We start from the raw sequence: 23,283 nt of genomic DNA, 5'->3' as shown, positions 1-23,283 counted from the left end.
CAAAACAACTCCGTCCTTGCCTCTGGAGACAGGGAGATCAACTCGGAGTACGTTACCCCTCGGCGAAGGTGAAACGCTTTCAAGCGTTGCAGGGCTCTGTAGTGTAGGGGACCCGGAAAAATGGCCTGAATCGAAGAGGAAAGCAGGCCGACCACCCTGGCTAATTGACGTAGTGAAATGTGGTCTCGTCTAAGGACTTTTCTCAGTTCCTTCTTTATCTTGGAAATCTTCGGCGTCGGGAGACTGAGAGACGCCGATCGGGAATCCACTAGAAACCCTAGGAAGACTAACGATTGAGTCGGAGTAAGTTGCGACTTCTGTTCGTTGATCACGAAACCAAGGTCCTGGAAAAGCGCAATAGTTGTGTTCAGATTGAACATCAACTGAGACCTGGACTGGTCCATCAAAAGTAGGTCGTCCAGATAAATTATGAGGCGTATGCCTAGCAACCTCAGTTTTTCCACTATTGGTTTGAGAAGTTTTGTGAAGCACCAAGGTGCCGATGACAGGCCGAAGGGGAGTGTGGTGAATTCGAACATCTGGCCGTTCCATATGAATTGCAGGAATCTGCGATGGGGCGGAAAAATAGGGACTGTGAGGTACGCGTCTTTGAGATCCAGACGAACCATCCAGTCTCCTTGTAAGAGGAGGTCGCGGAGCATGTGAATACCCTCCATCTTGAAATGTCTGTAAACCACCCATTCGTTGAATGCCCGAAGGTTGATAACGGGACGAAACCCCTTGTCCTTCTTCTCCACCAAAAAGATGTTGCTTACGAAACCTGTGGGGTGAAGGGAAGTGAAGGAAATGGCTCCCTTGTGGAGAAGGGCCTGAACCTCTAACTCTATGAGCTCTGAGTTTTCTGACGAGAACACGATGGGCGGAGGCAGTTTCTCCTGAAGTGGGGTACCCCAGAATTCTATCTGAAAACCTGAGACAGTTTGGAGAACCCATGCGTCGGAGGTAATGCGCCTCCAATTGTCCTTGAAAAACCTCAATCTCCCTCCAAAATTTTTTGGGGAAAAAGGGATAAGCCTCACCAGAGGGACCTCCAGGGGCGTTAGATGCTCCTCGCGTGTTTCTGGACCCTCTGCCTCTTCCCCTGCCTCTGTTGGGGAAGAAAGTTCCTTGTCTGCCGTCTCTCCAACCGTTGTTCCGGAAGGAACTGGGGCCTTGCTGGAAAGGACGGCCGGAAGAGCGACCCCTGCCTCGCCCGGCCCCGCCAAAAACCTTATTGGGGAAAATCTTTTTAATGGAAGACTGCGCCTTATCCAAAGCCGAAAACGTAGCCACAAATTTTCCTAATTCTTTGACAAAAGGGTCGCCAAATAAATTGCCTTGGGCAACAGCCCCTGCCTCCGAGTTAGATAGTTCCCCTAATTTGGGGTCAATTTTGATCAATAAAGACCTGCGTCTTTCTGCAGAGATGGCACAGTTCGCGTTGCCCAGGAGACAAACAGCTCTCTGAGACCATCCTGCGATGATGTCCGTCTGTAGGGGAGTGTTTGCTTGCTTGGCACGCTCCGCCAATTGAATAATCTGTGTGAGGGGACCTAAGACATCAAGAAGTTTATCTTGACATGCTCGCCAGGAGCGGTCAATCCCTTTTTTGGGATCCTTGGTATACTTGGCAAAAAACGTACACATTTTAGGGTCAATATCAGGTGTAAAAGCGACCTTATCCGATAAAGACGGGCGTGGGCACTCCGCCCTTAGCCGAGCCCGCACCTCCTTGTCCAGAGGTTGCCTAATTTTGCTGGCGACATACTCAGCCACCTTGTGGTCTGGGCGCCACTCCGAAGAACGTGGATGGTAGATACCCTCCGGCTCAAACATATCGGAGTCAGAATCTGCGTGATCCGAAGGATCTGGTAGGGTAGCCCCAGGGCGCCAAGGGCGACCTGAGTCGTCATCCAAAGATGATGAGTCCTCATCTGAACCTCCCATGAAGCCTTTGGGGGATTCCAAATCAGGGTTCCATAGGTGGTGAAGCTTGTCACCCATTACCCCGGGCAAACAGCCCTCCCGGGAGGGTAAGCGCGTATGCGCGCGCGCACTCTTGGGATGGGATAAAAACTCGCCCTCCTCCAGGTGCCCCGCGTCGCGCTTGCGCAGTTTCCTGGGAGCCGAAAGGGTAGAGGAATCACCCTCCGCTCCCGTCACACCAAACATGCCCGTACCTCTGGACACCTGTTCAGTAAGTTTAGCTACAGTATCCCTAAGAGGGGCTAAAGCGTGGGAAATAGCCTGTGAAAACAAAGTGTCCACCCCGGGGGGGAGGGTACGGTGAGAGGAACCCTCACCTGGGGACATGTTGGTAAAAGGTTCATTCTCTTGAGAAGAGTGCATAATGAGGACTGGACAGAGTGTACACCCAACAAAAAAATATGATATATAGGGTAAATCCCTACCCTCTCTGTCACTGTAAATGCAAGAAATTAATGTCTTCCCTAATGGGGTAAACCTTACCCAAATGGGTGTCACAGGTAGGGACAAAAACTGTACCAAAGGTACAAACGTGTTATTGAGGGCAAACCCTCAATTTGGAAAGAAAAAAGAACAAACGCGAGGCGTGAGCGCCGAGCGCTGAGAGCTACACGCTCTCCGAGAAAAAACAGCGTGCGCGCGCCCTCTAGTGGGCCCGACGTGTATTTAAACACGCCGAAGGAAAGATAAATGAAAAAACGCTCGAGCGGAACGTTCGTTCCGGGCGCTCGAACGAAACGAAATAACACGGACAATGCAATTTAGCAGAAACGCGCCAAGGCAATAAACAGAACTCCCAACCGGAGGCAGAAAAAGGCACTTATCTGGCTCACAGCAGTGAAGAAAGAGGAAGTGTGACGCATTTCGGGATATTTATACCAACGTGAAGGAGTGCACCTCATTGGATACTCGTTACCATGGCGGCGGGCTCATGGAACTTGTAGTTTTTTTTTTTTTTTGTTCATGTTTTGTTTAACTTTGAACTTGCTGTTTAATTAAAAGTGAAGAAAGATCTGCATAATCCTCGCCTCCGGTCCTGTGATAGAATTTTGTGTATACTGCTTGAGATGCCCATGTAATAAAATCTACGTGGGCAGTACAATAAACAAGGCGAAGAAGCGTACATTAGAAAATGTTAGACGTATTCGCAATTTTGATCGCAGTTATCCTGTGGCATGACATTTTCATGAGGTGCACCAAGGTGATGAAAGACTACTAAGCTATTCAGTGTGTGATCAGATCAAACTAAACTTGAGAGGTGGGGACAGACAAAAAATGCTTCTGATTCTTGAATCCAAATATATTATTAAGTTCATGACTCTTTCTCCTAATGGTTTGAATTTAAGTGAAGAAATGAATATTCATCTTGGAAGAGTTATGTATGTAGTTTCTTCTTTTACATGAGTGGTCAGTATAAACAAGCTGAGGGTTGTTGGTATTGTATAAGTAATGTCACATTGGTTGATTGGGGGCTCTGTTGGACTCTATATACACATTTGGGTGGGTGACTAAAAGAATTGGAATTTGGGACTACATTGGTTAGAAAATCATTTGAATTTAATAATTAGAATGTATTTCAAATATCTAAATATTTGATTATAACAAGCTTTTCCAAATAATAATACAAAACAATAACTAATACTGCATAGGTGATGAACAATTAATTGTAATCTGATGGGGATTATATGCTTTCAAGTATGTGATCTAAACAAAAACTATTGCAAAGGTGATGAATAATCAAGTGTAATTTGATGGGGATTATATGCTTTTGAGTATGCGACCTAAACAAAAAGCCATTATGCAACCTATTGCAAGTTGACACCCACTGCTTCTTTAACTGTTGTATATACTATGTGATACTGAGTCCTTCTTTTATGTTTATGAGTGTATTTAGTTGTGTGAAAAAAAAAATCCCCCATCCGTGAACAAGGCTACGGCTGAAACGCGTTGGGAGGAAGACCCTTTATGTTTGGTTAATATATTTTTGCAACTGATCTTTTGAGTCTTGACTTTTCTTTATACTCGAGAAGAAAATACTTGCAGCATTTCTATGGGATTCCCGTTCCCATGTCAAGACCGCTACGTTGGAGCCTCGGTATTTCGATCTACATCTACATATATATATATATATATTTCACGGACCAACTTTTCTCATTAAAAAATGAGACGGTTTACTCCCAATGCGTTTCGCCTGTAGCCTTGATCATGGTATGGGGCACCGAACATTCACTCTATTTTTAACTTTACCACATAGTTTGAAAAAAGTGAAAACAATGAACAGACACAACAATTCCTATCCCAATGTATTGACTGTGACGACGGTCGCCATCTGAGAGTGTCATATAAATACTAGCAAAATACGTATTATTCATGCATCATCCAATTTAAATATTTAAACATTAAGGGGCATATTTATATTCTCTTTGCGCCGGAATTGCGTCGTTTTTTTGACGCGAATCCGACGCAAAGCTAACTCCATATTTATACTTTGGCGTTAGACCCGTCTAGCGCCAAAGATCTTGGAGTTTGCGTAATTTTTTAGCGTGGACGCATACCTTGCGTTAATGATATGCAAGGTAGGCGTTCCTGTCTAAAAAATGACTCCAAGGCATGTGCGCCTTATTTAAACTCCCGTGCAAAAATAACGAACGGGAGTGGGCGGGTAAAAAAAAATGACATCCAGCCGCTTTTGCGTAATTTTTTAACGCCTGGTCAGGGCAGGCGTTAAGGGACCTGTGGGCTCGGAAGGAGCATGCCCCCAGGGACACCCCCTGCCACCCTTGCCCACCCAGGAGGACGCCCAAGGATGGAGGGTCCCATCCCAGGGAACTTAAGGTAAGTTCAGGTAAGTAAGTTTATTTTTATTTTTATTGTGGCATAGGGGGGCCTGATTTGTGCCCCCCTACATGCCACTATGCCCAATGACCATGCCCAGGGGACATAAGTCCCTGGGCATGGCCATTGGGCAAGGGGGCATGACTCCTGTCTGTGCTAAGATAGGAGTCATTTCAATGGGGGTTGGGAGTAAAAAAAAATGGCGCAAATCGGGTTGAGGCCAATATTTTGCCTCAGCCCTGACTTGCCCCATTTTTTGACGCCCAAGCTCCATTTTCCCCTACGCCGGCGCTGCCTGGTGTGGGTCATATTTTTTGACACACACCAGTCAGCTGCGCCGGCTAACGTCATTCCATAAATAAGGCGCCCGCATGGCGCTTTGGAATGGCGTTAGCCGGCGTTAACTTTTTTGACGCACAACTGCGTTGGCGCAGTTGTGCGTCAAAAAGTATAAATATGGCCCTAAAACCCTCATTATGACTTTGGAGGTCTTTTTGCAAGACCACCAAAGCCATGGGCGCCAGAAGACAGCCCACCATATTACGAGTACTCCTGGATTTCTGCCGTATTTTGGGCAGAAATCCAGCAGTAGTCATGCTGGCAGGTGAAGGAGCTAGGGCAGCACCACCACCAGCACCGAGCCGCCAAAAGTGACTCTGCCCGACGTATTATGAGCAGTAATATGGTGTGGCGATGTCCTGATGGAAGGCGCTGCTGGTGGTGGAATCGCCCGTTCCCATTCCCAGCCAGACAACCTCCTCCCTGGACCAGGTAATTCGATCATCTGACAGTTGATGGGGTGGGTGGAGGGTGTTGTGTGCGTATGTGTGAGTGAGTGTTGTCTGTGTGTGTGCATGTATGTGTGGTTAAATGTGTGTATGTACAGGTCAGTGCATGTATGAATGTAGAAGTGAGTGCGTGTATGAATGTAAGTGTGCATGCATGTGTGTATGAATGTTGGTGTGAGTGCGAGTATGAGTGGTGTGGTGAATGTAAGTATGAGTATTGTGGTGTATGTGAGTACGAGTGTTGTGGTGAATGTGAGTATGAGTATGAGTATTGTGGTGAATGCATGCGAGTATGAGTGTTGAAGTGAATGCGTGTATGGATGCATGGGAGTGAATGTGTGTATGTCAGTGTTGGTGAATGAGTGTATGCGTGGTGCGTATGGGTGTAGGGGGTGGGTGCTGTACCTGGAAGGGGGTGGGGGGTGCTGTACATGGAAGGGGGTGGAGAGCACTGTACTTGGAGGAGGGGGTGGGGGCGCAGTACCTGGAAGGGAGATGGGGGTGGTGGGGGGCACTGTACCTGGAGGGGGGTTGGGGGTATTGTGCTTGCTGAGGGGTGGGAGAGACGTAGTGTAAGCAGTAATACGGTGTGGCAGTGTCCTGATGTGGGGCGCTGCCGGTGGTGGAAGCGCCTGTTTCCTGCCGGATGACCTCCTCCCTGGAATAGGTAAGTCGATCGTCTGACATTGGATGGGGTGGGGGGGCGTTGTGTCTGCATCTGTGAGTGGGTGTTGTCTGTGTGTGTGCATGTATGTGTGGTTAAATGCATGTATGAATATAGAAGTGTGTTTATGAATGTACAGGTGAGTGCATGTATAAATGTAGAAGTGAGTGCGCGTATGAATGTAAGTGTGTATGTGTGTGTGTATGCGTGTATGAATGTTGGAGTGAGTGCGAATATGAGTGTTGTGGTGAGTGCAAGTATGAGTTTTGTGTTGTATGCAAGTATGAGTGTTGTGGTGAATGCGAGTATGAGTGTTGAAGTAAATGCATGTATGGCTGCATGGGAGTCAATGTGTGTATGTCAGTGTTGGTGAATGAGTGTATGCAGGGTGCGTGTGGGTGTCTGTGTTCGTGGCATGTATGCGGGTAGGTATGGGGCGCTGTACCTGGAAGGGGTGGGGAGGGGGTGCTGTACCTGGAAGGGGGGTGGGGAGTGCTGTACCTGGATGGGGTTGGGGCAGCGCTGTACCTGGAGTGTGGATGGGGTGGGGTTGTTGGGTGGTGGGGTCACTGTACCTGGAGGGGGGATATTGTGCTTGCTGGGGGGGAGCCGTCTGCTGGTGACATGGAAGAAATTCCCTATCACCTGTAGCCTTTCTGCCAGGGCTTTCATGACTGTGCTATTACCGCAGAAACCCTGGTGGAGAAGCGGCTCCTAATACTGCCAGCAGTCTTCTGTGGACTGCCGGGTCGGAGGTGCTCATCTCCGGCCCAGCGGGTCCGACCGCCCTGGCGGTATGAGCGGAGATGTGGCAGGTTGCAAGAGGCAAACCTGCCACACTCATAATGTGGAGGTTTTCACTGCCAGCCTGTTGGCAGTAATAACGCCACGTGGCCCTGGCAGTCAGTAGACGGCCATGGTCATAATGAGGGCCTAAATGTTATATCCTGTTGCACCATTATTATATTGTATCTTATCAATGAATAATTTCAAAATTCATATCTTGTTCAATTGACAATATCTTGATATGTTGTTGAGGTGTCCATATACTAAATAACCATGGCCCGAATATACTTCCCAATACTGAAAGGATCATCAACTCAAATAAGTGAAAACATTCTATTCATTTCAAATTTACCATAAAGTTAGAAAGAGTGGAAAAGTGAAAACAAAAAGATGACATAACAATTCCTATCCCGATGCAGTGAATGTGACAATGGTAACCATCTTAGAATGTTACATTCATATATATTCATTACATTCATATCTTATTCAGCTGACAATAATATGGTGTGTTACCCAGGTGTCCCTATATTAGATGACCATAACCTGAATATAAACATCAATGTAAAAAGGACCATTAATTCAAAAGATACATGAAAAAATATATACAACCCCCTGATAGAGAATATCAATATCAAATGTATATTCACAATCCCCCATTGTATATGTGCAGCATTAATATCCCTGGAGAGATTATTGATATTCAACCAAGCCCAAGTGGACATAATTCATATAACGGTCTGTCTTATTGTTTTGCATATCCAGTTATAACATCAGATACTCAAATATATAATCACAATTCCCCATTGTTTGTGTGCAACCTTATACAATCCCTGGAGGAAATAATGGTGTTCATTCAAGCCAAAGTTGGCAGAATTCAAATGGATGTATATCTGTTGTCTGATCAAGTCCAGATACTTAATCAGATTAAACAAATGGATGGAAATGTATAGTCTCAACTAATCACATGAAATCTGCAGTGCCCATATATATTTAAGTGCCAATCACCACGTGACAACCTACACAATATAAAATATAAAATAAGCACATTAAAATCATGCATAGTATCTTCCCCATAGAGAAAAGTGTCCATTGTACCCTTTATACAAGATGTACACTTAGTTCTTCGCTCATGATATATTAAAATCCAAAATTTACTGGGATTCTAGAATTCTCAATTTCTGTTCTCTATTCCACCCCTCCCCCCAAATTTCAGGAGCAATTGAATCAAGAACCAGGAACTGGAAAAGTATCATTCTGAAAGTGTACTTCCGCAAAGTGCCTTGCTACTGGATACTGAGCATTAGTGTTGCATATCGCTCTCTGGTGTTCCAAAATCCGTTTTTTGCTTTGGGAATTGTACTGCCTATATATATCTTCTCACATGGAGAGATCAAGGCATATACACAATAATTGGTGTTGCAATTATCAAACCCTCTAATTTAAAGGTGCTTGTATTAGCTGGGATTCTCAGTTCCATGCAATTGTGACTGTCTATGCATGCTTTGCATTGCATACAGCAATAAAAACCCACACATTGATCTTTTTCCTCACTACTTCAGTTGTTATCATATAACAACATAAATTGTCTTTTAATGACCTGCTCCTACGGAAAGTGACCTGAGGGGTTTCAGGAATGTATTTCTCCAAGATGTTATCTGTTTTCAAGATAGGCCAATAAGTACTGAGTATCTTCCTTACATCATAAGCTTGACTTGAAAATGTAGTAACAAACCTAATGAAGTCTTTTTCATGCTCAATCTTTTTCCGTCATGCATATAACAGATTAGTTCTGTCACATGTCTCTACTTTCTTGATATCCTGGTCAATTACCCTGTGTCCATAATCTCTCTCACTAAATGTCTTAGTCATTATCTTGATTTCCTCCTGAAATGCCTCTCCTGTGGTACAGTTGCATTTTGCTCACAACATTTCACCATAAGGGATACTTTGTAATAATTTGGATGGGTGTGAGCTGAAGGCACTCAATATACTATTGCCCACAGTTGGTTTTCTATAGAGCTTAGTCTTCATTGTATCTGTCTCCACCTCAACTTTCACATCCATAAACTCTATACTGGTCCCAATGATTTGTTCTGTCAGTTGGATATTGTTGGGATTCCTATTTAAATCTGTCACAAATTCTCCATCCGATGTTTGGCTACCCTTCCAAATCACAAATATATCATCCATTAAACGCAGCCACATCATGACATGCTGTTTAAACGCCTGAAACTGTGTGGACACCAGCTCCTCCCACCAGCCCATGAACAAGTTTGCATAACTTGGGGTGAAACAAGTGCCCATTGCAGTACCCTGCATCTGGCAGTACACTTGGTTGTCAAACAAAAAAAAGTTATTCATCAGGCAGTATGTAATCATGTCCACAATCATTTCAGTATGCAATAACAATAAGAGTGAACGTGCCCGTAAAAAGTGCTTGACTTCTACAATGCCCAAATCATGACTTATGTTGGTGTATACACTACACACATCCAAAGCCATCAGCAAGTAGTCTTCCTCCCAGTTAACCTCATCTATCAAAGTTAAAAAATGTGTTGTGCCCTTTACATAGGCTGGTAGTGCTGTAACAAATGGCCCGAGGTAATAATCCACATATTTAAATGCATTTTCCAATAGGGAACCAATAGCTGACACGATGGGTCTGCCTGGTGGTTGCACAGCATTTTGTGTAGTTTTGATAATAAATACAGTATATGAATACATGGGTGTTGACATCTTAGGAATTGGTATTCTTCTCACTCAATGAGTCCTTGATCTCTCCAATCACTTAATTGTATTTCATAATTCAAATCAGCAGTTCTGACCTCCTATATATTACTCTTCCTATAACACACCTGGTCACCCAATTGTCATAGACCCTCCTTGGTGTAATCTGATTTATATAAAATCACCACATTTCCACCTTTATCCGATTGTCGAATTAAAATGGATTGTTCTCTCCTCAAATTGTTTAAACTCTCAATTTGAACCTCTGACAAGTTCCTACTTTTCCAACTTACTTTTTTGTAACTCAGTTTCCTTAATTCTTTGATACCTATCCTTTCAAACACATCAAGACCATCACTCTGTATTGCTGGGGTAAACCTGGATCTAGGTTTGAAAGGACCCGGACATGAAAGATCAGCCTCTAACCCCAACTCCATCAAATTAATATAAGGGTCCTCATGTCCAAACAGTTAACTGTCAAGCATAGTGAGAGTATGTAAAATATCAACATTTGTAATCTGTAAGTTACTCAGTGGGTGGGCTACCTCGTTGACACGTTTAACCCCCACTTTCAAATGATACAATTTTTTTCAGTTTTAATTTTCTCAGAAAACAGCAAAAGATCTATTCTTGTTTGTACATAATCACACTTTTCCGAAGGGCAGAACGATAGACCAAGAGAAAGGAGTTCAATTTCCCCTTCAGTTAAGTTACGTTGAGACAAGTTGACAACATTCATTTTTGCTGCTGTTTCGCCGTTGTCGTCATTCCAGTGGGCATGTCTTTTTCTTTTCTGGGCTCTTGATTTTTCTTGCTGATTCGTCTTGATGTTCCACCACCGCCTCTGTCTCTGCCCCTCCCCCTCCAAGTGCTCTGTTCCATATATTGGTTTGTTCTTTCTTTTGTAAGCCCTGAAACAGTTTTAAAAAATTGTGTTTGTTGATTGCAATGTTGGAATGCATTTCTCCTCTCAAAGTTGTTTCTGAGACATCCAATAGACTCCCATCTGAGACATCACTTTCTCCAAGTTCAATGTTTGATTGCACCGTGATATTCCTACTGGCAGTGCTACCTTGCTGGGTGAATGTCTAATGTATATTACACACTACATCTGTGTAAAGGACCATGAGGTGATATCTCCTGTGACCTTATGTACAAATAATTTTGGCAATGTGATTGTTCCTCAGCATCTTCATACAGAAATCAGTGACAAAATTAATTATTTTATTGAGACGATGATGAGACTCCATACAAACAGTTGAATGTCCACCAAACAAGGGTAATTCCTTTTAATTATATGAAGTAAGTGTTTTTCTGGGGAGATGTCCTCATATTCCTTTGTTTCAGGAGCAAGCCATCAAAATTGGCGGGAAGCGTGCTTGGGTCCTTTTGGTAAGTTGATCTGTTCATGAGCCTGGAAAATGTCAGGAACACCATTCTATGCTACAAAACTGGGAGAGGGGGCAAGCGGGCAGAGCTTGTAGATGGTTTGGTGCCTAAGCATACTCACCAGCAATTAAAAGTATGAACCGTGCACTCTGCACTAAGACCGGGGGACGATGAGAGAGAACCCACCCATCTAGTCACTACAGAAGAGATTGCACTCCAATAAATCAACAATGCATTCACCTCCATCAAGGATTTCAGGTTGTTTTTCAACGTGCAATTTCACAGAAGGCCCAATTGCTTTGGCTTTTGTAAAAGGGGAGAGGGCCGTGCCCGAGCCTCATTAGGCTCTGCGGACACCATCCCCCAGGGCTGTATTTTGTTTAAAGGTGAGGGGCGACACACAGCTCCCCTTTCTGAGCCAATTATGGACCTGCAACAACAACCCATGGGACCCGCATTATTTAAAGGTTGGTGCCTCTGTGCCCACCCAGGGTACCCCACATGTGCATGTTCAGGGGTGCAGGGGAGTCCCAGGATCCTGTGGCTCCAGCTGGCTCCTTGCATAGTGCAGGAACCAGCACTGCTCCTACCCGGATGGAGCAGCTATTTAAGCTGCTCCCTCTGGGCAGAAACAATATGTTGATCTCTTGCCCTCCCTTTATCATTGTGGGCAGGCAAACAGATCACAATTCTGCTCCCATCTAGCTGGAGAATTTGTAAAGTTCCCACTAACTGTTAGCAGACTTTGGTGGTCATTACAACCCTGGCGGTCGGTGTTAAAGCGGTGGTAAGACTGTCAAAAGGCCGGCAGTAAAAAAATTGGAATTAAGACCGTGGCGGAAACCTCCAACAAAGACAGACACTTTAACACTCCGACCGCCACGGCGGTACAAACAAACAGCTTGGCGGTCAACACCAACAGACAGGCGGAGGACAATGTACCGGCCACAGTATCACAACCTACCAATCCGCCACCTTTTCCGGGGCGGATTCACCGCAAACAAAAACACGGCGGAAACAGGACTTCGAAGGGAAAACGCTCACCTCTACACACCCCACGAGGAATCCAGACGCCATGGACCCCGAGCTCCAGATCCTGCCAGCCCTTATCTTCTTGCTCCTGTACCAAGAGAAGACTACGGTGAGTACTGCACCTACGACACAGGGGAGGGGGAGGGGAAAAACAGGGACACACACACGCAACACCCCCACCCTCACCCACTACAACACACACACTAATACAGCATGATACATTACAGTTACACCCCCCAGCCCCCCGGAAGAATGCAAAGACAAAAGGAAATGAGTGTAACCATTGTAATATATTAAAATCCAGTACGCAAAAATATATATACACTATCAACAAATATATACACCAAGAATGGTAGTCTAGGTAGTGCTCCATTGAAGACCGTGGAACACTGGGCCCACACGGCATGGGCGAGGCCCACACTCAATCCCCGAACATGACGGAGAGAACACTGAAGGGGCATCAGATAGCAATAAAACAGGCACCTCAGGGGGAAGGGAAAGTGGGGGCACCTCAGCCGGTTGAGTGCACGACGCCAAATCCAAGCCACATGCCCACTGTTCAATCCTGGGGAGTGCAAAGCCACAGTCTCTCAAGTCTCTACAGTGGGTGGGTTGCCCACTGTACCATCCTGGGGATTGCAAAGCCACAGTCTCTCAAGTCTCTACAGTGGGTGGGTTGCCCACTGTACCATCCTGGGGAGTGCAAAGCCACAGTCTATCAAGTCTCTACAGTGGGTGGGTTGCCCACTGTTCAATCCTGGGGAGTGCAAAGCCACAGTCTCTCAAGTCTCTACAGTGGGTGGGTTGCCCACTGTTCAATCCTGGGGAGTGAAAAGACACAGGGGCATATTTATACTCCGTTTGCGCCGGAATTGCGTCGTTTTTTTTGACGCAATTTCGACGCAAAACTAACTCCATATTTATACTTTGGCGTTAGACGCGTCTAGCGCCAAAGTCCATGGAGTTAGCATCATTTTTTAGCGTGGACACCTACTTTGCGTTAATGAGATGCAAGGTATGCGTTCCCGTCTAAAAAATCAACTCCGAGGCATGTGCGTCGGATTTATACTCCCGGGCAAAAATCACGCCCGGGAGTGGGCGGGTCAAAAAAAATGACGTACGGCCGCTTTTGCGCCGTTTTTTAGCGCCTGCAAAAGGCAGGCGTTAAGGGACCTGTGGGCTCTGAAGGAGCCCAGAGGTGCCCTCCCATGCCCCCAGGGACCCCCCCTGTCACCCTTGCCCACCCCAAGATGACCCCCAAGGCTGGAGGGACCCATCCCAGGGACATTAAGGTAAGTTCAGGTAAGTATTTTTTTAATTTTTTTTTGTTGCATAGGGGGGCCTGATTTGTGCCCCCCTACATGCCACTATGCCCAATGGCCATGCCCAGGGGACATAAGTCCCCTGGGCATGGCCATTGGGCAAGGGGGCATGACTCCTGTCTTTGCTAAGACAGGAGTCATTTCTATGGGGGTTGGGAGTGAAAAAAAAATGGCGCAAATCGGGTTGAGGTGCAAAAATTGCCTCAACCTGACTTGCCCCATTTCATGACGCCCAAGCTCCATTTTCCCCTACGCCGGCGCTGCCTGGTGTACGTCGTTTTTTTTAACGCACACCAGACGGCGCCGGCGGCTAACGCCGGCTAACGTCATTCAATAAATACGGCGCCCGCATGGCGCTTCAGAATGGCGTTAGCCGGCGCTAATTTTTTTGACGCAAAACTGCGTTAGTGCAGTTTTGAGTCAAAAAGTATAAATATGGGCCACAGTCTCTCAAGTGGATAACAGTCTCCACTGGTTCTGGAGGGGGCCTTGTGCCCAGAGGGCTTCATCCTGCGAAGGACTGAGGTAGTGGATGCCTTACTCCACTGGTTCTGAAGGGGGCCTTGTGCCCAGAGTGCTTCATCCTGCCAAGGACTGAGGTAGTGGATGCCTTACTCCACTGGTTCTGGAGGGGGCCTTGTGCCCAGAGTGCTTCATCCTGCTAAGGACAGAGATAGTGGATGTATGTCTCCGCTGGTTCTGGAGGGGGCCTTGTGCCCAGAGTGCTTCATCCTGCTCGTGACGGACTCAGTAGCGTCAGTGCCCTTGGCGCTCATGGGCCAGCGGTGCTTGTTGCAGCGGTGTCCTTGGCAGCGGTGCTTGTGGCGGCAGGGTCCTGTTCAGCGGTGCTTGTGGTGGCAGTGCCCAGTTCAGCGGTGCTTGTGGCGGCGGGGTCCTTGGCAGTGACTCAGCTGCTGGTGGTCCTGTCTGGCCCAGCGGGGCTGGTGCTGGCGGTCCTTTATGGCCCAGCGGGGCTGGTGCTGGCAGTCCTTCATGGCCGCGGGGCTGGTGCTGGTGGTCCCTTATGGCCCAGCGGGGCTGGTGCTGGCCGTCCTGTTCTGGGCAGCTGGGCTGGTGCTGGCGGTCCTGTCCTGGGCAGCTGGGCTGGTGCTGGCGGTGGCCTCCTGGGCAGCAGGGCTGGTGCTGGCCTCCTTGGCAGCAGGGATGATGGCGGTGACCTCCTGGGCAACGGGGATGATGCGGTGGCCTCCTGGGCAGCGGGGATGATGGCGGTGGCCTCCTGGGCAGCGGGGATGATGCCGGTGGCCTCCTGGGAAGCAAGGATGATGGCAGTGGGCTCCTGGGCAGCAGGGATGATGGCGGTCTTCTCCACCGTGCTGCTCTTCCCAGACTTGCTGAGTTTCTTGTGGCCCTTCCCCACCTTGGAAGGTGTCGCAGCTTACTCCACACTCCCACCTGTACCCCTGGGAGCTGCTTTGGTGGCTGGAGTCTTCCCCCTCTCCCGCCGGGCACTGGCCAACTTTTGATGCTTGACAGGTGGGGGACTGTCTGTGCTGTGGCTCTGTGCCACACTGGCTGCCCTGCTGCCCGGTGCACTCCAGATTCCGGTGACTACAGGCACCACTGGTCCCGGAGATGTTGTGGCTGAGGTGTTAGGTTGGGACCTGGAGAGTCAGGCCCTAGGAGACTGACGGGGTGGGGTAAGTGAGGGAAAGAGATCAAGGTTTGACAGGAAAAGTTTCTTGGGAACACTGGGAGGGGTAGCTGGAGGGGGTTTGGGAGTGGACGAAGAGGTTGTGGTTGTAGGAGGTGTTTATTTGGTGACTTTGGGTGAAGGTGCATGTGCTGTAGGCTGTCGTGAGGTTGATGGCTGTTGGGTGAGTGTGTGGCTGTGTTTGTGTATCTTGGGAGGTGGCGTCACAGGCACACTGGGAGAGGACACAGGGGACGTGTGAATGGTAGTGGGGGTGGTGACTGCACGTGAGCGGTGTGTGTGCTGGTGATTGAAGTAGTGGCTGTAGATGTAGTGCATGCAGGTGTGAGTGGAGGCGAGACTGGGAGGGAGGAGGGAGACGAGGAGGAGGGGGACACAGTGGAGGCAGTGGATGTTGGTGTGTCTGCATGTGTGTGATGCTTGCATGAGTGTCTGTGGGATGTGTGGTGCTTATGTTTGACTGAGCTTCCCTTGTGTGTTGATGTGTGTGCATGCTGGTCTGAAGGTGTGCTTGGGATAGGCTGAGGTAGAGGGGATTGGGTCTGGGTGGAGGAAGTTGGAGGGGGGAGGCTAGAGACAGGGACAATAGCTGCCATCAGTGCTGAGCCAGAGTCTGAAAAGCTTGCTGAAGGGCCGCCTGACCAGAATGAATGCCCTCCAGGAATGCATTTGGTTGTTACAAACTGCATTTCTACACCCTGGATGGCATTCAAACTGGTAGACTGCCCAACAGTGAGGGACCTGAGGAGGTCAATGGCCTCCTCACTGAGAGCAGCAGGGGTGACTGGGGCAGGGCCTGAGGTGCCTGGGGCGAAGGTGATGCCCACCCTCCTGGGTGAGCGGGCACGGGGCAAAGGCTGGGGGGCTGCTGGGAGGGCGGTGCTGGTAGGGGGGGTGGTGGCTGTACCTGTAGATGCGGGGGCACAGATGTGGCCGCCACCACAAGGGAGCTCCCATTAGAGGACGAGTCCGTATCACTGGTGTCAGCTCTTGTCCCCACCGTGGAGCTCCCCTCGCTCTCCGTCCCACTGGTGAATTCCGAGTCTGTAGTCTCACCCTCCAGGGCCATGTGGGATGCAGCTCCCTCCTTCTCCGGTGCCACTGCTCCTCTGCCTGATGATGATAATGCACACAAGAACAGGGAGACCACAAAAAGGGGGGGAATGACAGAAGAAAGACAGGTTGAGTGCATGCTTACCGCTACTGTTGGCGGACACGACAGACACAGAAGCCCCCTGCACTACGCCGCGCACTTGGGGTCCAGTGTTCAATCCCTGGGACATGGCCTACAAGGCTATGGCCGACATCTGCACACATGGATGTCACAGGAGCCTGACTAGGTGTACTTGCCACTGTACACAGGTGGGGTGGGGTGCCACAGGGTCTGCCAAAAGAAGGGGACCTAACTAGCACACTTGCCCTGGCCTAGGGAAACCCACAGCCCACCTCCCCACCCAGACACCTCCACTGCGTGCAAAATCAGCAGAATGAGAGTGTACTCACCCCCTTGTGGCTGCTGTGATGCCCTAAAGCGCCCATCCAACTCCGGGTACGCCACCGCCAGATCCTGAACATCAGGGGGGTCATGGTGCGACGGGCACCCCTCCCACGTTGGGAGGCCATCCCCAGCTGGGCCTCCACCATCTTCTTGCTCCAGCGGCGAATGTCCTCCCATCTCTCATGGCAGTGGGTGCTCCGTCTGTGGTGGACCCCCAGGGTCCGGAAGTCCTTGGCGATGGCACGCCAAATATCCTTCTTCTGGTGGGCGCTGACCTATATGAATTGTACAAGGGAAAAAGAAAAGTTATTACCAACTGCACCGTCACAGTCATTGGCCCCAATCCCTACCCTTGCCATGTGGTACATGCACTCACCGTCAGTGGCGGTTGGTGAAGTTTGAGAGTGGTGGGGCTGGGCTTGGCCCGGGGTGGGGGGAGGAAGAGGTTCACATTGTGGGGGGTGGGGTGCATGGCAATTTTTGGGATGCTAGTCACCATTTCAGTGTTTTCAATCTGGCACCAACCCATTTTTCTAAGTACAATCCATGTTATTTCCACATTATTGTGGGCTACTTAACACTGATCAGCGGATGGGGACTAGTGAAGAATTAGCCTTCCTTTGCAATATTACATGATTACTTTAGTGGTTGAGTCCTTCTCCACCCCCACACCCTCTACATGTTATTGTATAGCATATTATGTGCACTACTGTGGTTAGCATGGTTTTAAATCACATATATCATGTTAATTGTACTGTCTGTTTTTACACCAACACTAAGATGGTGTCTGGAGAGAATCTGTCTCCCTGGCCACACAACGTTTGCACTAACGGATGAATCCATCACTGCCCCCTAAACATGTTAATGGGCAGTTTCAACATATACCGTGTTTGACATGTTTTTCGGTCACAACTGTGCGCACACTTGGCACCTTCCCCTGCAGGAGTTTTAATGGGTTTGCATGCCCTTTGGGGACTTCTGGCCCAGCGTTAACTATATCTGCTCTGTGGCTGGTTCAAGGGAGAAGCCAGAAAATTGAAACACCACGCACTTCGAACAAAAGCTCTTACTATATGGCAGCAAGCAAACAAAGCAAGTCATCACATCCCTTCCAAAAAGAGCGCTCCTGTTTTAATTGTATCCATTCCCCATTTCCTCCTCCCATTCGCCTGCTGATATCCACCATTTCATTCTGTCATTTATTCATTCTTTCATCCATCATTCAGTCTTTCACCATTCTGTCTGTCCACCCATACATTTCCAGTCTATCCATTCATCTCAATATGTAGCCATCAAACCTATCCATCCACGCACCTATCATTCATCAATCCTTTCACACATCCATCTTTTCAGTCACTCACTCATTGATCCATCCACCCTTTCATCAATCCATCGACCCTACCTTTCACTCATCCATCCGTTATTTCCCTCATCCATCTATCCATCCTTTAATCCATTTATCAATCCACCTTCCCTTTCACTTATCCATCCATACTTTCACTCAGCCATCCTTTCACTCATCCATCCATCATTTTATCTCTCGTAGTCTTTCCCTCCATCCCTCATCCACCTATACATCCACCTTTCACTCACCCATCAATTCACTCTTTAATCCATCTTTTTACCCTCCCTTTCAATCATCTATCCATTTTTTCCCTCATCCACCCATCCACCCTTTAATCTATGCATCAACCCACTTTCACTCATCAATTCATTTGTCTACTCATCCATCCTTTCACTCATCCGTGCATTCCTTTGTTCATCCATCTATCCACACTTTCACTCCATCTATCCATACCATCACTCAACCATCCATACCTTCTCTCATCATCCATCCACCCTTTCACTCATCCACCCATCCATACATTTACCCTTTCACCCTCTCTTTCATTCATCCATCCATTTTTTCACATATTCATCCATCCACCATTTTATCCATCCATCCACCCATCCACCCTCTCTTTCACTCATTCATCCTTTCTTTACTCACCAATCTATTATTTTACTCACCCATCCTACATCCATCCTTTCACTCATATACCCACCCACCCTTTTACTCACCCATCCATCCACCCTTTCATTCATCCATCCATCCATCCTCCCTTTCACTCACACATCCATCCATCTGACTTTTCACTCAACCATCCATACTTTCACTCACTCAAGCATCCATAATTTCTCTCATCAATCCACGCTTTCACTCATCTATCCTCCTACCCTTTCACCCTCTCTTTCATTCATCCATCCATCATCCATTCTTGAACTTAATCATCCATCCGCCCTTTTACCCATCCATCCATCCTCTCTTTCACTCATCCATCCATTCTTTTACTCATCCATCCTACATCCATCCTTTCACTTTTACCCACCAACTGTTTTACTCACCCATCTATCCACCCTTTCACTCATACATCCATCCACCCACACTTTCACTCACTCATCCATCCATCAGCCATCCATCCATTCACTCACACATACACCCATTCACCCTTTCACGTTATTTATGACCCCCAGCTGACATTTTTGTTGCCTCACCTGGTGACATGGAGGGAAGTTTCAAGCCAGGCGAGTCGGGACTCAGGGATGCTGACTAATCCAAATAAACACACGCACATGCAATGTGCAACAACTTGCTCTTTGCTTCACTGTCCCCACGAGTCTGCTTGCTGGCAGTAAATATAAGGCATACCGGAGCTCAAAAGGCATCCAGCATGAACTGCAGTGAGGGAAGCAGCACCTCGAGTCTGCGCAGTGTGTCTACAAAAGTCCAGCTCACACACTGCGCACACTCGATTTTGTGGCTTCCTGCTTGTAGTCTCTACCCCACTCGTCACAGGGTCTGGTACCACCCCACCCTGTGACGAGTTGGAAAAGGGTGTGGTGACAATGGTCTCCTCTCACTGATTGACGTGGAGGCCGAGAGCTGCAGGGCTTGAATCTGAAACGCCCAGAGCTAACTCTACCTCCACGTCATCAGGGGGTGGAGACTGAACCTTTGATTTAATGTCTTTGCTGAGTTGTGACCTCACAGGCCTCAGGGCTGTGAGATTGTCGCCCAGCAAAATTCTCTAGATTTTGTGCCTGCCCAGGAAAGCGTCACTTCACTGTCACCACTGCAAGGAGTATGGTCATTCCGCAGTGTAGAGCAGCCTCAGAAAGAGAATTCAACTTGTATATACACTGAGTTCATAAGTTGTTTTAAGGAAGCAGTTTCAGCTTTGCTTCCATGCATTATTTTTCACCGAGAATGTAAAGGGGGCGGAGCCCCGACGCCCTTGAAGAGAAACCGCCACTGCTCACCGTTGTTTCATGCACGCCTCAATCTCCCCCCCCATCTTTCATCCACCCCACTCCACACAGACATAGCCCATACAGCATGCTCCCAGTGTACTTACCTGTTTGTCTGGAGGACCGTAGAGTAGCGTGTACTGGGGAGGACCACATCCATGAGTTTCTTCAACTCCTCCGATATGAAGGCAGGGGCCCTTTCCCCAGACGCACGAGCCATTGTCTCTTCCAGACCGAGGTCACAGCAGCACTTGCATTGTAGGTCCTCTCCTGTCGAAGATCTGGTATCGAGTGATTGAACAGATAGAAAATGGCAGTCACGTCCGCGGCGGTGCGTACCGTCACCGCCGGCGTACATCGTCATTGGCTCCTGGGACCCATAGGGTCCAATGTTAACCAATGCAGAATTGCGCCGCGGTCTACCTCACATCCCATTGTCCCACTTTACAGGTCAGGCAGCCGCCATTTCAGGGGCCCACATGGCTTAATTTTTAACTGCGTCACACATACCTAGGCCTTGCCTCAACACTCATACAGGCCAAATTTCGGATTATGATTCGTATTCTATGTAAGCTGTGGGTACGTACCTCTGAGTTGGTTGACTCTGTGCTCTCTGTTGTCCTTCATAGGCACCGTCCTCTGGGACATGTGAGGAGATGGCGGCATCCTCCAGTGTACAGACCGCTGGTGGACCTGTCGACAATGGAGGAAAGACATGTGATCATCACCTACAGGCTTGATCGTGCCACAATCCTGGAACAGTGTGCCCAGCTGGAGCCAGACCTGATGTCAGCTCTCCGCCATCCCACAGAAATTCCCCCTCTAGTGCAGGTGCTGTCCGTACTCCTTTTCCTTGCAAGTGGGTCATTTCAAACTACAGTGGCCATAGCATCAGGGATGTCCCAGCCTATGTTTTCCAAAGTGTTGTCCAGAGTGCTGTCTGCCCTGCTGAAACACATGCGGAGCTACATCGTTTTCCCTCAGGTGGAGGATTTGCCTACAGTGAAAGGTGACTTCTATGCCCTGGGACATATCCCCAACATCATAGGTGCCATTGATGGGACACATGTGGCTTTGGTACCCCCCCACAGGAGTGAACAGGTGTACAGAAACCGGAAGAGCTATCATTCCATGAATGTGCAGATGGTGTGTTTGGCAGACCAGTACATCTCCCATGTGAATGCCAAATTCCCTGGCTCAGTGCATGACGCTTACATCCTGCGGAATAGCAGCATCCCTTAAGTGATGGGTCAACTCCAGAGGCACCGCGTGTGAGCACCTGGAAGCAAGTCAGTGGGAATGGTTGTCTGGGTCTGGGGATATCCCTACAGGTTAGTGTGTGTCTAACAGTTGCCCTCGCCATTTGCAGGTGACTCTCGTTACCCCAACCTGTCATGGCTACTGACCCCAGTGAGGAATCCCAGGACAAGGGCAGAGGAACGCTACAATGGGGTCCATGGGTGAAATAGGAGGATTATAGAGCGGACCTTCGGCCTCCTGAAGGCCAGGTTCCGGTGCCTCCATATGACAGGTGGATCCCTATTCTACTCACCAAAGAAGGTGTGCCAGATCATCGTGGCCTGCTGCATGCTTCACAACTTAGCTTTGCGACGGCAGGTGCCTTTTCTGCAGGAGGATGGTCCAGATGGCGGTGTTGTGGCAGCTGCGGAGCCTGTGGACAGTGAAGACGAGGAAGCAGAAGAAGAGGACATCGACAACTGGAACTCGGTTATCCTGCAATACTTCCAGTGACACACAGGTAAGAGTCCAAACCTGCCTACTACATGTACTTTAACACTACTACCTCTCTACTGTCTGTCGTTTTCACCCAGTGTATGGTCACTGAGTTGTCACTTTCCCTTACGATTTCACAGATGTGGGTCCCACTGTGTGGCATCTGCTTTGTTTCCTCATGGACTAGAGCTGTGTGACATAGGTATGTTGACATTACAATTGTAAGAGCATTTTGTCACTGTAATTGCTAATACACTATTTTGAAATCACAGACAGACTCCAGATGGTTTTGTGCTTTAAGGGTGTTTATTTCTGTGCTCAATATTGGAGGGGGTTGTAAAATGGTGAGGGCTGATGGTGGAGGAATGTCCATGGCAGAGTTTAGTCTATTAGTCTCACAGGTGCATTGCCCAAATGGGCATAGGAAGTGGAGCTGGGGCAGTTTGAGGATGGACAGGGTGACAAGGTGGGACAGAATGATGACATTCAGGGTGGTCTCATTTCTTGGCGGGGCTCTTGGCATCGTTCTCTGTCTTTGTCCTGGATATCAGGGACCGCTTGCGGGGTGGTTCTCCCTCTGCAGGGGGTGGGGTGCTGGTGTGGTGGTCCTGTGGCAGTGCCTCCTGTCCACTAGCACCAGCGGAGGTGGTGGCCAGTTCATCATCCAGGCTAGGGTCAGGGGCCCCTTGTTGTGCCACAGTGTCCCTCCTGGCGTTGAGGACTTCCTTCAGCACCCCTACGATGGTGCCCAGGGTGGAATTGATGGATCTGAGTTCCTCCCTGAAGCCCAAATACTGTTCCTCCTGCAGGCGCTGGGTCTCCTGAAACATGGCCAGTACTGTTGCCATCGTCTCCTGGGAATGGTGGTAGGCTCCCATGATGTTGGAGAGGGCCTCGTGGAGAGTGGGTTCCCTTGGCCTGTCCTCCATCTGTCGCACAGCAGCCCTCCCAGTTCCCCTGTGTTCCTGGGCCTCCGTCCCTTGGACCGTGTGCCCACTGCCACTGCCCCCAGGTCCCTGTTGTTGTTGGGTTGGTGGGTTAGCCTGGGTTCCCTGTAGCGGTGGACACACTGCTGATTGACGTGTCCTGGGGACAGAGGTATGGGCCCGCTGGGTGGGTGCTGTGCTGGTGTTTCCAGAGGGGGGAAGCTCTGTGGTGGCCTGTGACTGTGTCAGGGGAACCAACTGTCCAGAGGTCCCCGATGGGCCTGGCTGTTCATCTAGATCCAGTTGGACAGAGCTGCTATCATCACTGTGGGCCTCTTCTGTTGGTGGTGTGGATATGTGTGGACCCTCCTGTCTGGTGACGTTGGGGAGGGGTCATGCAGGGGTATAAAAGAATGTTTATTACATCTGTGTGTACCATGGTGTGCAATGGGTGGGTGACCCTGTACCCCAGTGCTTGCATTCCTGTGTGGGTCCTTGTGTGATGGTGGTTTAGGGGGGTGTATGGGTATGTGCAGTGGCCATGCTTTGGTGATATGTGTCCATGCTTTGTTGTTGCATGCAGGGCTTGGTGTTAGGATGTGTGGTTTGTGATGTTGGGACATTTGTGAGGAG

The sequence above is a fragment of the Pleurodeles waltl genome, chromosome 11, assembly GCF_031143425.1.
Source record: "Pleurodeles waltl isolate 20211129_DDA chromosome 11, aPleWal1.hap1.20221129, whole genome shotgun sequence".
NCBI lineage: Eukaryota > Metazoa > Chordata > Amphibia > Caudata > Salamandridae > Pleurodeles > Pleurodeles waltl.
This window is presented reverse-complemented; position numbering follows the sequence as displayed.